Source organism: Amblyomma americanum, chromosome 10 (assembly GCF_052857255.1).
Source record: "Amblyomma americanum isolate KBUSLIRL-KWMA chromosome 10, ASM5285725v1, whole genome shotgun sequence".
Classification (NCBI taxonomy): domain Eukaryota; kingdom Metazoa; phylum Arthropoda; class Arachnida; order Ixodida; family Ixodidae; genus Amblyomma; species Amblyomma americanum.
In genome coordinates, this window is record NC_135506.1 from 62525538 (window position 1) to 62542256 (window position 16719).

Below are 16719 nucleotides of genomic sequence, written 5' to 3' on the forward strand. Positions count from 1 at the left end.
CAGCTAACGCACTGAGGATATAGAGGATAAACAAGAAACCAGTAAAAGTGAGAGGCTGCGCAGAAGAAGGAATGTTGAGGCCAGCTCCCCCCCCTCCCTCCCCCCCCCCCCTTCCCCAAGATCTCCAGAACCGCTGCGTATACTGCATGCGCCATACCAAGCACAGAAACACGAAGCACAAATGCGGTTATAATACACCGCAGCCGTACCTGGTATGCGTCATACGGTGCGGTCTTGAAACGATCCGATATCGTATGTTGTCCGCTATTCGCTGGCACTCGAAGAGAGAGGCTGTGTACAGAGAAAAATGAACTGCGAGCACTTTCAACGGCTTGTTTCGTGCAGCGTCAGCTCACGCTTAGGGCGACCGCCTTTCTTCGCCGGTCTGCCTACGCTGGCCATGCATTTCGCAAGGCGCGGCGACGTTTGGAACGCCGCCAAGGCGACGCTGGTCGAATCAAACCGGTGTCTGCTCACGCAGGCTTCGATCAAACGGGTCCTTAGCCGACGGCGCAGTATGCAGGCGTCATGAAATTCTATAAGTAGTCTTTATTTTTATGGGATCAACGCACGCGAGGAAATGAAATACTGCATGACGTGTGCAGCCATCGCTATCGCTTTCGAGGCACGCTTTTTAGAGGCGCGGCGAGCATGTCGTCTGCTAAAGGGCCGTGGGAGTCGTCTGCGAAACCTTTCCCGTCTGCAACACGCCTGTAATGGAGCGTCGGGAATGAGACGAATTACTTTTTTTCTGGGTAGACGTTGCTGCACTTCCTGGACTTCTAAGGCCGAGTTGAAAATGCCTCTGGATTGAGTCACCTTCTTTTTTTAAAGATTCTTTTACGGTGCAGTCGCCGCGCTAGACGTCTGCACTGCCGGCGCCGACCGGAGCAGACGGGCTACGACGCGTTGCCATGGCGACGGGACCCAATGAAAATCGATATCGGTCGCGCTATGTTTAGCTGCGCGCCCCCGGTTATCCTTATTGCTTTTAATTCACGCTGTCTGGTGTAGGATTTATGCAGCGGCGAAGTGGAAATTATGCAGGAAGGTTCGATTTGACCTACTTCCTTACTTGTGGTAAAATTAAATGTGCGAAACGTCCTTGTAGGTTTATATTTTTGGGGGGACTTCCATTTTTCGCCGTCTCAACGAGAGCACTGAGTCCTTGTCAGGTTATTTATTTGACGATGCCACGCGCGATCATAGGCGACATGATAACTGTGGTCGGGTTTTAAAGTGCTACTTACGGAGCGTTCAGGAGGGCTTAATGGCGTCTTGCAGAGCTACGGAGTCAAAAATAAGAACAGCTCGTGCCGTAGTGGAGGGCTCCGGAACAATTTCGACCACCTGAGGATCTTTAACGTGCACTGACATCGCACAGCACACGGGCGTCTTGGAGGCGAAACGCTAAGGCGCCCATGTGCTGTGCAATGCCAGTGCACGTTAAAGATCCCCAGGTGGTCGAAATTATTCAGGAACCTTCCAATACGGCACCTCTTTCTTCCTTTCTTCTTTCACTCCCTCCTTTATCCCTTCCCTTACGGCGTGGTTCAGGTGCCCGCCGATATGTCAGGCAAATACTGCGCCATTTCCTTTCCCCAAAAACCAATTTTCAATTTTTCGTTTTTGTTTTCAATCTACCGCACTGAAACGTACATTCCTACCGGTCATCCTTGCTCTAATGAAAAATGTTAAGGTAATGAAAGGTACACCTGTTGTCATGCATTTGGCTATGAGCCAGCCGTTGTTTGCAATATCTGAAAATTAAAAAGAAACACAGAAGGCATTGGGAAATAGAAAGGAGAAAAAAAACTGATCACAAGGTAGGATAGGTTGATTGGTAGGTTGGCGCTTGTCGACGCCGTAGAAGTTGGCGCTAGTGCACTTGGCGGCTCGATAAAACATGTCATTTCGAAACCCAACACTGTCGGGGCTGGTTCTGTCCTCACAGCTGTAGCTCCGACATGTCCGTCGCCTCACGGTAGCAATCATTCATTCGTGGTTCATTCATCCATATAATTCATGGTTCGGCTGTTTATACCTTAAAACGGAATTGCATGTGGCCAGTGGAGGAAAAACGCTAAGGCGCCCGTGTGCTGTGCGAAGTCAGTGCGCGTTAAAGATCGTCTGCGTTTTTATGGAGGAAAAACGCTAAGGCGCCCGTGTGCTCTGCGATGTCAGTGCGCGTTAAAGATCGTCTGCGTTTTTATGGAGGAAAAACGCTAAGGCGCCCGTGTGCTGTGCGATGTCAGTGCGCGTTAAAGATCGTCTGCGTTTTTATGGAGGAAAAACGCTAAGGCGCCCGTGTGCTGTGCGATGTCAGTGCGCGTTAAAGATCGGCTGCGTTTTTATGGAGGAAAATCGCTAAGGCGCCCGTGTGCTGTGCGATGTCAGTGCGCGTTAAAGGTCGTCTGCGTTTTTATGGAGGAAAAACGCTAAGGCGCCCTTGTGCTGTGCGATGTCAGTGCGCGTTAAAGATCGTCTGCGTTTTTATGGAGGTAAAACGCTAAGGCGCCCGTGTGCTGTGCGATGTCAGTGCGCGTTAAAGATCGGCTGCGTTTTTATGGAGGAAAAACGCTAAGGCGCCCGTGTGCTGTGCGATGTCAGTGCGCGTTAAAGATCGGCTGCGTTTTTATGGAGGAAAAACGCTAAGGCGCCCGTGTGCTGTGCGATGTCAGTGCGCGTTAAAGATCGTCTGCGTTTTTATGGAGGAAAAACGCTAAGGCGCCCGTGTGCTGTGCGATGTCAGTGCGCGTTAAAGATCGTTTGCGTTTTTATGGAGGAAAAACGCTAAGGCGCCCGCGTGCTGTGCGATGTCAGTGCGCGTTAAAGATCGGCTGCGGTTTTATGGAGTAAAAACGCTAAGGCGCCCGTGTGCTGTGCGATGTCAGTGCAGGTTAAACATCCCCAGGTGGTCGAAATTATACCGGAGCCCTCCACTACGGCACCTCTTTCTTCCTTTCTTCTTTTACTCCCTCCTTTATCCCTTCCTCTACGGCGCAGTTCAGGTGCCGAACGATGCTCACACACGGAGAAAAGTATGGGATATTCGAGAAGTACCTTAAATGAATGCTTAGGACATCGCTGAGCACCACGAAAGCAACAGTATTGTTGTTTTAGTGTAGCACAACTGTTGTTGTGCTACCTGTCATATGACAGGTAGCACACCTTCAAGGATAAGGAAATAGCGGCGACAATTGAGCTCAGGGAATACTTTCGAATGGAGTTCTACCCTACAGAAAGAAGTGTTTTAATTGGCTGATGCCAGGATCTACATTGACGGCGGAATGGACATGCCAGGTGAATTACTTCCAGCTGAAAAAAAAGAAATATATAAAAGATTAAAAACGTGAGGATGAATGACATATAGTGAAGTGGACGCACTAATTCGCTTTCTCACTTTGTGTTGCTCGACTGCTCATCCGGAGTTCCCGGGTTCGAACCCGACCGCGGCGGCTGCATTCTTATGGAGGAAAAACGCTAAGGCGCCCGTGTGCTGTGCGATGTCAGTGCACGTCAAAGATCCCCAGGTGGTCGAAATTATTCCGGAGCCCTCCACTACGGCACCTCTCTCTTCCTTTCTTCTTTCACAACCTCCTTTATCCCTTCCCTTACGGCGCGGTTCAGGTGTCCAACGATATATGAGACAGATACTGCGCCATTTCCTTTCCCCCAAAAAACCAATTATTATTATTATTATTATTATTATTTGTGTTGCTCGCCATTTTGTATAAGGCCCTAAGGAAAATCTTCAATGCCAGAGTAACAGCTTCGCAGTTGCCCACTGTACTGGGCTGCATGCATTGGAGGAGGAGAGGAAATTGCATTGGATGGCAGCGCACTGGATCTGGGCCAGTATAATATGTGGTTGGCTCACGCGAAGTCTCGCTTCGCCTTCCCTCTCCATCGTTGGCTCAGGGCCAGCGATGACATTGCTTCAGTCAACCAAAAAGGACAAGGAACGTAAAACTGAAATGTGATGTATAAATGTAATCGCCAAGTAATACCCACCCTGTGGAGGTGTTCGAGAATAGCAGTTAGGATGAGCGGAGACCGTGGGGGGGGAAAGTCAGAGTATAGTTGGATATGATCGAGGACTGGTTTTCATACTGCAGTGAACATGACACGACCACACTTTCCATGCAGACATGTAGCAACAGCGCTTGCGTTTCCCAGAGTTCTGCGTTCTTACCACCCTGATCCAAACATCGGGAGAAAAAAAAAACGAACCCCTCGCTTTTCTAACTTCTTATTCCGTTTTCCCTCCAAAGTTTCACATTTTCCGAGCTTTAATTTCGCGTGCACACAACGTCCGCGCTGACGGCGCGATTCCACTAATACCTGTGTTACAGGGGCGTTTTCAATGACAGTTCAGTTAACCGCCAGTTGAGGATTTCAACTGCCGTTGAACTCAACTGGAATCGCCAGCTCTTACACGAGCACTTCGCGTTCAGTTCAGTTAGCACTCTAACCACATGACCTCGTGTCTAGAGCGGAAGTGTAAATAAGAAAAAAGCAGTCTGTGCATTCTTTTCTTGCTCCAAATGATTGTAGTATATATATTCTTTACTATAGTGACAATTATTTATGTGTATTTTTTGCTTTGCGGTAGAAATTTGCGGGTGCGAAGCACACTGAGCCAAGACAATCCAGTAAGAGGGCAAGTTTTTCGGTCCGTAGGTCGCCATCTTGTCAGTTGGCCGTTCAACTGAGATCCCCGATCTCAGTCGAACTCAACTGCCGTGGAGATTTCAACGGCAGTTAGCACTGCCGTGTAACAACACTGCTAACTGCCGTTCAGTTCAACTGAGAATCAACTGAACTGCCGTTGAAAACGCCCGTTTAACACGGGTATAAGACTCGCTTGTGGGTTCGATACGACAGGTGTGGCAAACATAGTTGTAACGTGTCGTGGGCAAGGAATTGCAGAAGCGGCAACTGCAGGCTCGCTAAGCCGCGTCAGGGCAGAGTGCCTCCCGGCAGCGATACATTCAGTGTACGCGAAAATCAGTGGCCCCGCTGGCGAGGGCAACGTGTTGTTACGCCTGTTAGTCCTGCTGCGAACGGGCAGTAGGCAGAAAAGTGGGGGCGAGAGGCGGGGGGGGGGGGGGGGGTGAAACCGGGTCGGGGAGACGGGCATTCCAATCCGTCATTAGCGTCGGGGGAGCGCGCATGAAATGGGACGTTCACTGAACCCACGGCGTGTAGGCGGTCTGCGCAAAACGGCGCACGCGACTGGGTCTGCATCATGCAAGCACTATGCAGAAAGCTATGCGGAAGTACGCCGAGGATACAGAAAAGGCGGGAAGCAGACAAGAGGCACGGGAGAAGAACGCGTCAGGAAACTGCGACCGCTATCATGCCAGTCATGTCCGACAATCTTGGACAATAAATTTTGAATATTGGAGAACTTTTTCGCGAGCCTGTATAGAATGGAATTCCCTACATACGTCATTAACAAGCATCAATGATTCCACCCAACTTAGAAACGTCCTGTCCACTCTGATTACCCAATTGCCGCGTTTGTATTCTCTTGACGGTGTGATTTATTGTGTTGTTTCGGTTCACTGCTTACTGTCACTTTTACTGTTAATTAAAAATGTTCTTACCCTGTACTTCTTAAGAAGATTGTTGGCGTTATTTTCTTGACATCGATATTTTTGTTGTTCTTCTTGTATGCGATATGCTTTGTTGTTGTTTCATGGTTGTAAACTGCCCTTCCCCTCTTAAATGTACTGTGTACCCGGAGAGTGTGGTAACTAAATAAATAAATAAATAAATAAATAAATAAATAAATAAATAAATAAACATAAAGCTACTGGCATAGAAATATTGAAGGTAATGGTCCATTCTTCCGATACGCAGCGAAGTCTTTCTTTTGTAGTGCCTCCATCGCTCGCATCTAGCAGTTAAGACTGCCGTATAGAAAACCGACGGAGAACGCTTTTGGCGATAGCAAAATCGTTAATAGCAAAAAAAAAAATGCAAGCCTGCCGACGGGAGATTTGCGGATAAATACGTAGATTGATATAGGGAGTATCTATCTATCAGTATCTATCTATCCTAATAAATAAATATACGTAGATTGTTATAGTGAGATGGGGGCGACAGTGGAAACACAGCGCATTAGAGACAAAGACGCGAGACAGAGAGAACACCGAATTATCTCTCATCTCTGCTTCTGTTCCGCGTCTATGCTTGTTAAACCCTGCTCCTCCACTTAAATCGCAAAAAAACAAAGTATAGCCGGATACAACTCAAGTACGAAGCGGCGAATGCCCCTCAAAGGATGCCCTCCAGGCAATGCCGTCCACCGCTTGTGGTTAATATCCGTGGTTAATATCCTGTCACGCTACCCTGAAACGGAATTAACCTACCCTGACAGAGGATTAGCCAAGCATTCATTACAAGGGATTAACCACGAGTTAACGGCGACGTCATGAAAATCGGTTGACGCCACTGGCTAATAATAATAATAATAATAACTCGTGGTTAATCCCTTGTAATGAATGCTTGGCTAATCCTCTGTCAGGGTAGGTTAATTCCGTTTCAGGGTAGCGTGACAGGATATTAACCACGGATATTAACCACAAGCGGTCGACGCCATTGGCTGGAGAGCGTCCTTTCGGGTGAATTTTCCGCTTCGTTTCTGAGTCACCCGGCTATAGCCCAAGTCGCTACTCTCGCAAGGCAAGGGAGTGTTGTCGCAACCTTCTTTCACAGCCACCGACTGGTCCAGAAACGACTTCTCCTGTCAGAGCAGGGCGGGGTGTTGGCTGACGCACGTGCCACCGTAATTATGGATGTGGCCGACCTCAGATACGAGCCTTGCTCACTTTTCTCCCAATTGGCGATAATGCTTCTGTTCTAGATCGTGAACAAGCTTGCCCGACTGAGCCTTGTTATCACTGTAAGGGTATTCTTCAGAACCGCTCCATCCAAGACGATTCGGACAAGGAATGGTATCAAACTAGGCCAGGAAGAGCCGTTAAGCGCCCAATTCCGTTTGATGCTAAAGAAGAAAAAAAAAACACTCGGAGGCCTTTCGCCACCGCCTCACGGGAAGAAGTGCATCAACAGCAGCATCGACAGGTAAGTGCGTGAAGTGACAGCAGGTATGAAGGGCATGCTGCACCCGCTCGCATCAATACCAGGCGAGTGGGCCGCGAGGGAGCGCCTCAGTAAATTTGTCCCCGAGCACGCGCGGCCCGTGAACTTTTGCTGCCGGCTGCACATCTTGCTACCGTGTGAAAGCGTGGACGAAACGAGGGAGACGTTAGCGGAGAGACAGCATCCAGACAATGACACACATTATCCACGAGAGCGCGCCGATCGAAAATTTCCAATTACTGCACGCCCTACGGGACCGAAGAGTAGGTGGCAATAGCTACACGGCCTCAGCCACCGGGTTCACACCCGTACCCCAGGTGAGACGCTCTCGACAGAACTCACTTCCCAGCCCACGAGTCCGTCAAGAAAATTTCTTCACACGTATCCATAGACAGTCTATAGACTCTATAAGGATACGCCGAGAGTCTATAGACTGCCTACATACGGTACGTCTGCGTGGACTGTCTACCGTCACGACGACTCTCCATTACATAGAGTCAGGAATACAAACTGTCTGTACACTGCACGGACTGTCTGCCGCATGCCCTCTCTACAGAAGTTTCACATGGACTGTGAAACTTAGTGCCAAGATATAGAGTCAGGCTATAGAATATAGACTGTCGTAGTACATAGGAAGTCTGTAGACTGTCTAACCAATTCTCACACTCGCAGAGAGCCCAAGTGTATATGGGTTAATTGTCAATAGACATACAGAGAGTTTGTAGGCATACAGTCTGTATATAGATATACAGACTGTCTGTAGAATATGTTGACTGCCCATAGATTTTTTTAAGGAACGGCTCGTGCCTACCTGGGGTAGTTCCATCACTTATATGGGCCACTTTTACCGCGCACAACGTCCCTGGTCGGCTACCACCATTAAAAAAAGAAGACGGGGAAATATTCATCAAACCAAAAGGATTGGTTCCATCGAACAGACGGTGGCATACTTTGACCGCTAATTATCCTCCTTTACATCTATTGAAACCTCATAACTGGTATCCACTTTGCATGGATAACTTCAGCGCGCGAGCATTCGGAACGCCTCTTCGTCTGCAATACGCGCTGGGTCTATGTAACGCCGGCTGCTACAGTAAACGAAGTTCAGTTAATATGAATGCCAGCTATGAGTGCGGTCAAGCGTCCTTGCGCTGTCCCTCGTATCAGTAATACCGTCTTACCGTCTTTCCACATTACTGAACCGACTTGTAGCCACGCATTTCTCTGTATGCCAAGACGTTCCTGCAAACAGTTCAGGCGTTTGTAAGGGCGACACAAAATTAAAGCGCCAGCTAGTTTAGGCAGCTATAATGAAGTGTGCGGAATAACCACTTATAGATAAATGAACATAAAGTTTCTCGGGTTTGTTAGTGACGCGCGCAAGAGTGTTAGATGCGAGCGGCCACAACCACCACGCCTTTATTGTTTTTTTCAAGCTACTCCTTGCAGCTTAACTAATGTTTATTGCGCGGTTTTCCGGCCAAGTCGTTTTTAACCAATAACCGTTAAGCGTCTAGAGCGCGTCGGCGCGGACTGGTTGACGCATGTACAAGCAGACGACACCCATCTCTCGCCGCGCCTTTGCGAAGCAGACGAACTTCGCGGCAATGGCGGCGGCTCTCACCCCAACGCAGACGATTAGCGAGTACGCCGCAAAAAACGTCGCCCCGTCACCAAATATGAAAAGAATGGTAGGCAATGAAAAGAAGGACTGCGCACCTTTCACTTTCTTTCTCGCCTTCTCCGAGTCGGGTGTAATCCTCGGGTAGGAAAGAGCTACCACCACCAACCAGCTTGCTTCGGACAATGCGCGCACACACACCACACACCTTGCCGTCCTGTTCTTGTCTTCGCACGGCCTCACTTCAATACACACGACGCGTACAGTACGTACAGCGAGCCCCCTCTTGTGTAGCGGCGAGCCCCCGGGAAGGTGTAGAGCTTGTGCAACCGTCGTCCTTGAGGGGCTTCGTGCGATGGCGTGTGCCTTTTCCCTTTCTCTCGGTCAACGGAGAAGCAGGAGAGGGAAAGGGGGGGGGTGTTGCCTAGCTCTTTAGCGCAGGCTCCGGACGAAGCCGGTTATGACGAGCCGTTGTTCAGGTATAACGCCGTGCGAACTCTGACTCTATGCATCCCCTCACGCCCCTCCTCTTTCCATCCTTCTTGTCGTCACCCCTCCGTTTTACTTCTTTCTTTCCTTCTTTCTTTCTTTCCCGCTCTCGCTGAGAGCTCAAGCAGCGCGGACACAATAGACCCGAGGAGGAGAAACGTTAATGACAGGTGCGAGCAAATCGTGTTTTCGTGAAGTCCCCTGTTTCCCTCACGGGTCAGCGAGGTCCGTACAATGCGCACTGCTTTCCAGGTGTGTCTGCTTCTTTTTATTTTGTTTGACGATGCTGCTTCAGGCTTCCGTTTCTCTTTTCTTTCTTCTTTCTTTTCACTCTCGCATCGAGGTATGCATGCAAGTACTACGGTCCGCCAGAGCTTCTTCGAACCGCGGCCACCAGCGCCGTCTGCTTCTTTCGAGAGCCGAGCAGACGAAAAGCAAGAGAACGGAATACAACGTTGCACTCGATACAACGTTACGAGGCATATAGGGAATAGGGCGCTGCTGTTTGTGCTGAAGAGATGAACATAAAGAAAAACTACCCCGAGATGCGTGCCTGAGTCCACTTAGCCGGCATGCACCACGCCATAGGCTCCGTCCGTCCTAGATTCGCTACACAGTGTCACATTAAGCGACCGCTAGTCTTAAGAGGCGCGTTTGTGAGAGGAACGAACAGCTTCCTGCTCTCCGGGAAGCCGAGACATGACGTTTCCGGTTCTTTGAGAGCCACAGAGCTATACCGGTTTGTCCCCGATCGATTTCCACTTCGTATGAGTCTTTAGCGTAAGTGGAATTCCGTGTGCGGTTTTGCATTTCTCAATTCCCGCTTTCCGACTGAGGTTAAATTTAAGTTTCATCACTGCGGGGCACATTTGCATCACGCCCCGGTAAAGATACGTTCCAGACAGGTTTTTATGCTAGGTTTATGAGCTATAAAGGCAACATGACAACTCCAGCTGCCGAATTCTCCGTGCTCAGGTGTTCAGTCAGAGGATAATTTTATTTTTCTGTTGCTAATTTTCCTGTTTACAGGTTACGCTTAGGCAGTGTACTTTCAACGGCGTTGTTTATTTTAAAGAAAATCGGCAGACGTTTTGGACGTTTGTATTTTGGAGAAATCGGTGATTTTCAGCTAGGTTTACGGTATAACGCTAAACATTTCCAACATTATTGAACAAAAATTTTGAATATTGAAATATTTAAGGTATTGTTATGGAAATATTGAAGGGAATGGTCCCTTATTCCAATGTGCAGTAAAATCTTTCTTTTAGACTGTTTCCATCACTTGCATCGAGCAGGTAAGATTGCTATAGACAACCAATGGGGAACGATTTTGGCGATAGAAAAAACGTGAAAAGTGAAAATATTCAAGCCTGCCGACGGGAGATTCGCGGAGATTTTGATTGTTACAGTTATATCTTACAATATATGAAAAAACTGCCTTCATAAATGGTTCCCCTTCAAAAATGGCTTTGTCCAGAATTGTTGGATATCAGCAGCGATAGAGACCAAATTTTCAAGGTTTACCAAAATGGGTGTTAGAAGCAAAAAGCACCAATTTTTTTTTTACTTTACTGGCACCCACGCGATGCAAAGGTGGTTTTAATAGTGGGACTTATTGAACGGGTGTTGACTTAATAGTGTTTTGGTGACAGCACCCACCTGCAAAAATGATCCTTCCAATTTACCGCTTGAGAGGTTAAAATACCGGCTAGTCGCACGCTTGCAGTTTCCGAAACAAAATTGAATTGTAACAACACTGACAATATAAGCCGGCAATTTTTTTGGATTTCCAGTTGAAGCTTCTTCAATTCACTTTCGTCACGCACTACAAATCTGTGTATAGGTTTGTTTATAGTGCACGAATTATTCTGGCAACGCATTTTTTACACTAGAGCCAACCATCGGTGCGTCGATTCAGAACATACCTGTAAACTGCAAGTCGTAGTGTGTGGTCATTGTGCAGGGAACCGCTTGGAAAGAACAATTAACGAGCCCACGTTCTTGCCCCATTACATCATTGTGGATTTTTCGCTGGATGTTCTTAGACAACTCGTCTGAGAATCTTGTTGAAGGCTGTTAAAGTGCTGCAAGCTACACCCTGCTTTCGTCATACGAAGTTCACTATAGGCTGTTCATGCTTCAGAGGCCTGCTAATGGTGCCTGGTTCAACTTTATCAGGGCAACAAGTGTTTCACACAAATGAGGGGACACATCTCGTACGCGATGTTCTCCGATTAACACATCATGACAACCTCGTATAGTGAGGCATGTTTGCCTTAAAAAGGCCATTCTGAGAAGTTTTTCAGAACATTCTGTAGTTTAGACCAGTGCTTTGAACTTCTGGCTCCCGTCTTTGAAGAAGTCAGTGCTTGTGACAAAAGGCATAATTATGCTCGAATGCTTTGCAACATCGGCGAGAAACTGATAGAAAACCATCATGGCGCTGTTGAGAGCCTATTCTGTTCAAGACCTATAAATTATAGAGATCTGAAAGTACGCCGTACTTCTTGACAGCTCTTCGTGACAGTGACTCTCCACCGATAAGGATAATCCTTTTTTCCCGTGAACTATACCGCATTCGGGCTATCTTCACCGTATATGAAAAGGAATGTTGGCAAACACCTAACCAACAAATTCGCTACTGATGACAAAATAATTTTGCTGCAATCAATGCGGCTGGCTGCCTCTGCATATATATATATATATATATATATATATATATATATATATATATATATATATATATATATATATATATATATATATATTTATGAAGGGAGCTAACAGTCACCGAAACCAAGGTGCATAGAGGAACGTTAATTTTTTTTTTTATGTGTTATGCTTATCAGTGGGATAATAATACTTGGATTAATAAATAGCTTAAAGAAAATTACTTATAAAGCAGCAGAAAAAACAACCATGCCGCCGGTGGGATCCGAACCCACGACCTCCGAATATCGCGTCCGGTGCTCTTACCAACTGAGCTACGGCGACGGCTGTCCAATCTGCTGCTCTCGTGGGTATTTAAGTTAAAACCGGTAAGAGCACCGGACGCGATATTCGGAGGTCGTGGGTTCGGATCCCACCGGCGGCATGGTTGTTTTTTCTGCTGCTTTATAAGTAATTTTCTTTAAGCTATTTATTAATCCAAGTATTATTATCCCACTGATAAGCATAACACATAAAAAAAAAAATTAACGTTCCTCTATGCACCTTGGTTTCGGTGACTGTTAGCTCCCTTCATAAATTTGTCAAACGGGCCCCTCATTTCATTTATATATATATATATATATATATATATATATATATATATATATATATATATATATATATAGAGAGAGAGAGAGAGAGAGAGAGAGAGAAAGATAAACGTATTTGGTTGCTAGAGGCAAAAATTCAAAGTTGAAAACGCTTCATTTAGCCATAGATTTATTTTGAGTCGACGTTTCGGACAGAGCCTGTCCTTTCCCAGTCTTGAGAAAGGACAGGCTCTGTCCGAAACATCGACTCAAAATAAACCTATGGCTAAATGAAGCGTTTTCAACTTTGAATTATATATATATATATATATATATATATATATATATATATATATATATATATATATATATATATATATATATATATATATATATATATATATATATATATATATATATATAGACATATATGCCACTGCACTCTTTCAAAGAGGAAACGAAGCCTTGCCGACGTGAGTTTAAAGGGGCTCTGAAAAGGGCTCTAATAAAGTTGCGGTATGGCTGGGATGTTAAAGCACGCCGCTTCACGAATACAGTCCTGCAATAAATTTTTAATGCGCTTTGTAGAAGCCAATTTATCCGTAGTCAAAATTTGAATTTCAGCGTCTTGGCGCCTTTCCCCTCCTCTCATCACTTTTTGCACTCTGGAAGGTAGGCGCTCCTTCGCCAACCCCGCTCTGGAGGCGGAGCTTCCCGACCAGCCGGAGCTAAGCGGCTTGTTGGCTGCGGCCACGGTAGCTGCCTGACGTCTGAAAGAATCTAACCAATGGCCACCTCTCACCTTGTCTACGCAGATGTGGGGGACGGAGGAGGGTGCGAGCATGAAAAAGTCGCCGGGAAGGGCTCGCCAACTTTGACGCGTGATTGTGGGTTTTCTGCTGCGTGTAGAAGTGTACTATTTGGCTCAGGAATTAATGAGAACACAATGCAGTGATTGAGCAAGTTGTTGTCCTCCCTTTGGAAGGTGCTTCAGAGCCCTTTTAACAAATAGGCAATACTCTTATCAGAGCCTCCTCACTATTTCCGAGCTACGGAATGGAAAGGAGTGAAGAAAGTTGATCGGCGAAAATGGTCGTTAGCTAGCCTCAACAGTGTCCAGAGACTGGTGCTTTTCGGTTTTAGCCGATTCCATCATTTGTTTACAGGCGGATCCTCATCGGTGTGTTTCGGTTAAAACCGGAAAGTATACGGTCTAGTTGCGCTGTGAAGAAAGGCCAAAAGGTGTCACACAGCAGCCGGCCTATAGTCCAGAGATGACCGCGGATAAGCCGAGCAAATCCAACAAGGGAAGGTGAAACAGGTGTTACTCGCAACACCTAGCTATATAGAAAACCCTGAATTGAACGCAAATCAATGAAAAGAGCTCGTGAAAAGCGATTTTTTTACATGAACCGAACATGGAGTGAATAATTCCTCTTTTCTTCTTCTTCCGAGGTGGAGACGTTAGAACCACTCTTGTACCACACCCTCTCGCCATCCTTCTCCACTTCCACATTGCTCAGTATGTATCGAGGCACACAAAGGTAACATGATTATAGAAGGGATGTTATTGAAGCCACCGAATGTAAGTGGCATGGCTGAAGCTTACCTGTAGAGGTGCACCTTTTCGTCTTGCAGTGGAAAACTGCGGACAGATGGCCACGCACCTAACTACGAGCACAAGCACTCCCAGACAAGCCCACTTGTGCACTTAACCCAAGCAGCACAGGTCATCTGCCCAATATTGCAACAGGATGGTCCCATCCTGGACCTTTGTAGGGCCAACTTTGCCAATAAAGTTCCAATGTTGGGCCAATTACTTGTGCTGCTTGGGAATGCTCTCTTTATACAGCGCAACGGAAGAGAGCATATATCGTAGACGCAGACATTAAAGTCTTCCTGCCAAGAACAACAGTTGTGTGTACCTATAGGGCGCTTTGTTTTCGGGTAAAACTCGATTTTAACCAATTCTTGCACCTCCCGAGCAGATTTGTTAAAAAATTGGACAGGACACTTAAGCTCCGCCCTAAAGTTATGACGCGATAGCGTAGTGGGTTATAATTTCCATTCTGAGTAGTTTGACACCTTTGAACGCAGTTTTCATTCTTTTCAATTGTTTCAGTTAACTGATCAATTACAGACTAAATTTTCTTAACTAGCATCATCAAGCATTGGCTTTTCATTCTGAGCATTTTGACACCTTTGAGACCCCTTTTTGCATTTATATAATTAGTCAATTAATTACAATGATTTCATTAACTCGTCATCGCCTGCCACGCACCAATCAATCATCAGTCACTAGTAGCACAAATTACCATGACACGATTTCTTTTACGCAGCCTCCGATTAAATATTTCCGACACGCGGTGTCGACTACTACTACGCCGACGGCTTTTCGACCGAGCGAGTTGTGTATGCTATCGCGTAAAATCGTGCACCAATCCTACCGAAAAAAAAAGAAAAGCCTTCTATTGTTACTAGCTGAAGACACTGCACGTAAATTAGCGCACATCTTGTCCTTTTCCCCAAGAAGTGTTTTCAGTCAAAATATCGTTAGACATATTTTAATGTTTTTTTTTATTTGTGACGGCACATAATTTGAGGCCAAGTTCGAACAATACGTTTTGGAAGATAATAATAATTGGTTTTTGGGGCAAGGAAATGGCGCGGTATCTGTCTCATATATCGTTGGACACCTGAACCGCGCCGTAAGGGAAGGGATAAAGGAGGGAGTGAAAGAAGAAATGAAGAGAGAGAGGTGCCGTAGTGGAGGGCTCCTGAATAATTTCGACCACCTGGGGATCTTTAACGTGCACTGACATCGCACAGCACACGGGCGCCTTAGCGTTCTTCCTCCAAAACACGAATACCGACCAGGCGTCCAGGCTTTATTGTACCAAGCGCTACCCAAGCTAAAGAGGTCCTGCTCCAAGGCTCTCCTGCGTTCAAAATGATCGCCGTGACATAAATGAATGTTTTCCCAGTGTATGCAGGCGCAGGCAGGCCTTGCACGAAGTCGGACGTTTTTGCGTAGCAACAGATGACAATGTACGCGGCGAAATAATGGAAATATATGAGAAATGAAGAACTATCTGATTTTGTAAAAGTTTTGCAGCGCAACCAGTCATTTAAACATTGTTTACAAAAGGACGTGCAAAAATATAAAATTTTATGTCCACGTACCAAAAACGAGCGCATGTAATTAATTGTTTGTACGGAAAAAGCGCAGCAGACGGGAGCAAGAAAGGAAGACACACACACAGGCGCTGTGTGTGTTTGTTCCTTTCTTGGTCCCGTCTGCTGCGCTCTTTCCATGCAAAGAATGTACCAACTAGCTCGGCTTACTCCTTTGTGGGTAATAAATTGGCTTCTGGTACAAAATATGACCCGGTAAAGTCCGAATTATAGTATATTTTGCTGAATAACCCCATTTATACCCGAACTTGAGCTCGGAAACTGTCTCATTGTTACGCCCCAAATTCAGAAAAAAATGAAACGTGAAAACAAAGGGCCCTATTTATACCACGCAATCTTCCGCTAAACCACATCGTATACCATCACGTCACGGCCCCGCCTGGCATCCAAAAGGCAGAAAGGGAGACTATTTTTATCCGCCGCCAATTCCAGTCTCTCGATCTCGATCCGTCGTTTTCCTGTTAGTCGAAAACACCGAAGCCAAGGCGCTGCGATGCAATTTAGTCGAAGCACCGTAAAGTGCACACCACTTCTGGTCCCTGAAAAGCGAGACCTCGTTTACCTGCTCAGAAGAGCGCCTCGCTTTTTTTTTTCGCTCTCCCTCTGCACGTGACCAGAGAACTTCCGCACCACTGCATGTCACACTTAATGCCCGGCGTAAAGCGATAAGCGCGGGTATTTCCGCAGTTTATTAATGCGTAAGCACTGCATGCCTAAGTTTAGGGTTTCGTGTCATCACGAGCTTGTCATCACGAGCTTGTCATCACGATAATGTTCGGACGAATTTTGTTATAAGAAAAAGAGTGGCTGCATTAGATAGTGCATCAAGAAATCTCGCAGGGAAAATCATATGGTGCATGTTGGGCAATTAGGTAATTAATTAGAGCCAATTAAGTGGGCAAAATGGCGTCCGGGGTCACGAGTCACAGTGGCCGTCAAGAGTGTGGATGGTTACATCGACGTCTGGAAAGAAAAAAAAATATGGCGTGACGTCATGTGGTGTGACAATTCATTATTTAGAGCTAATTAAATGAAAAAGAAGCGAAAGAGTGCAACGCTAGA

The 16719-nt window shown here is 46.4% G+C and overlaps 1 protein-coding gene across 2 annotated transcripts in view; it reads right to left on the reverse strand.

Annotated features, from left to right (window-relative positions):
• Positions 1 to 9061, reverse strand: part of Tdh (L-threonine dehydrogenase) — a 57870-nt gene extending 48809 nt beyond the window's left edge. The window contains exon 1 of one of the 2 annotated variants that reach the window (XM_077640797.1): positions 8833 to 9061. The gene's annotated coding sequence lies outside the window, so the exon portion shown is untranslated. Of the gene's footprint in view, positions 1 to 209; positions 429 to 8832 lie in introns of those variants that run through there. The other variant, XM_077640799.1, reaches the window with a different exon arrangement.
• Positions 9062 to 16719: the final 7658 nt, after the last annotated feature.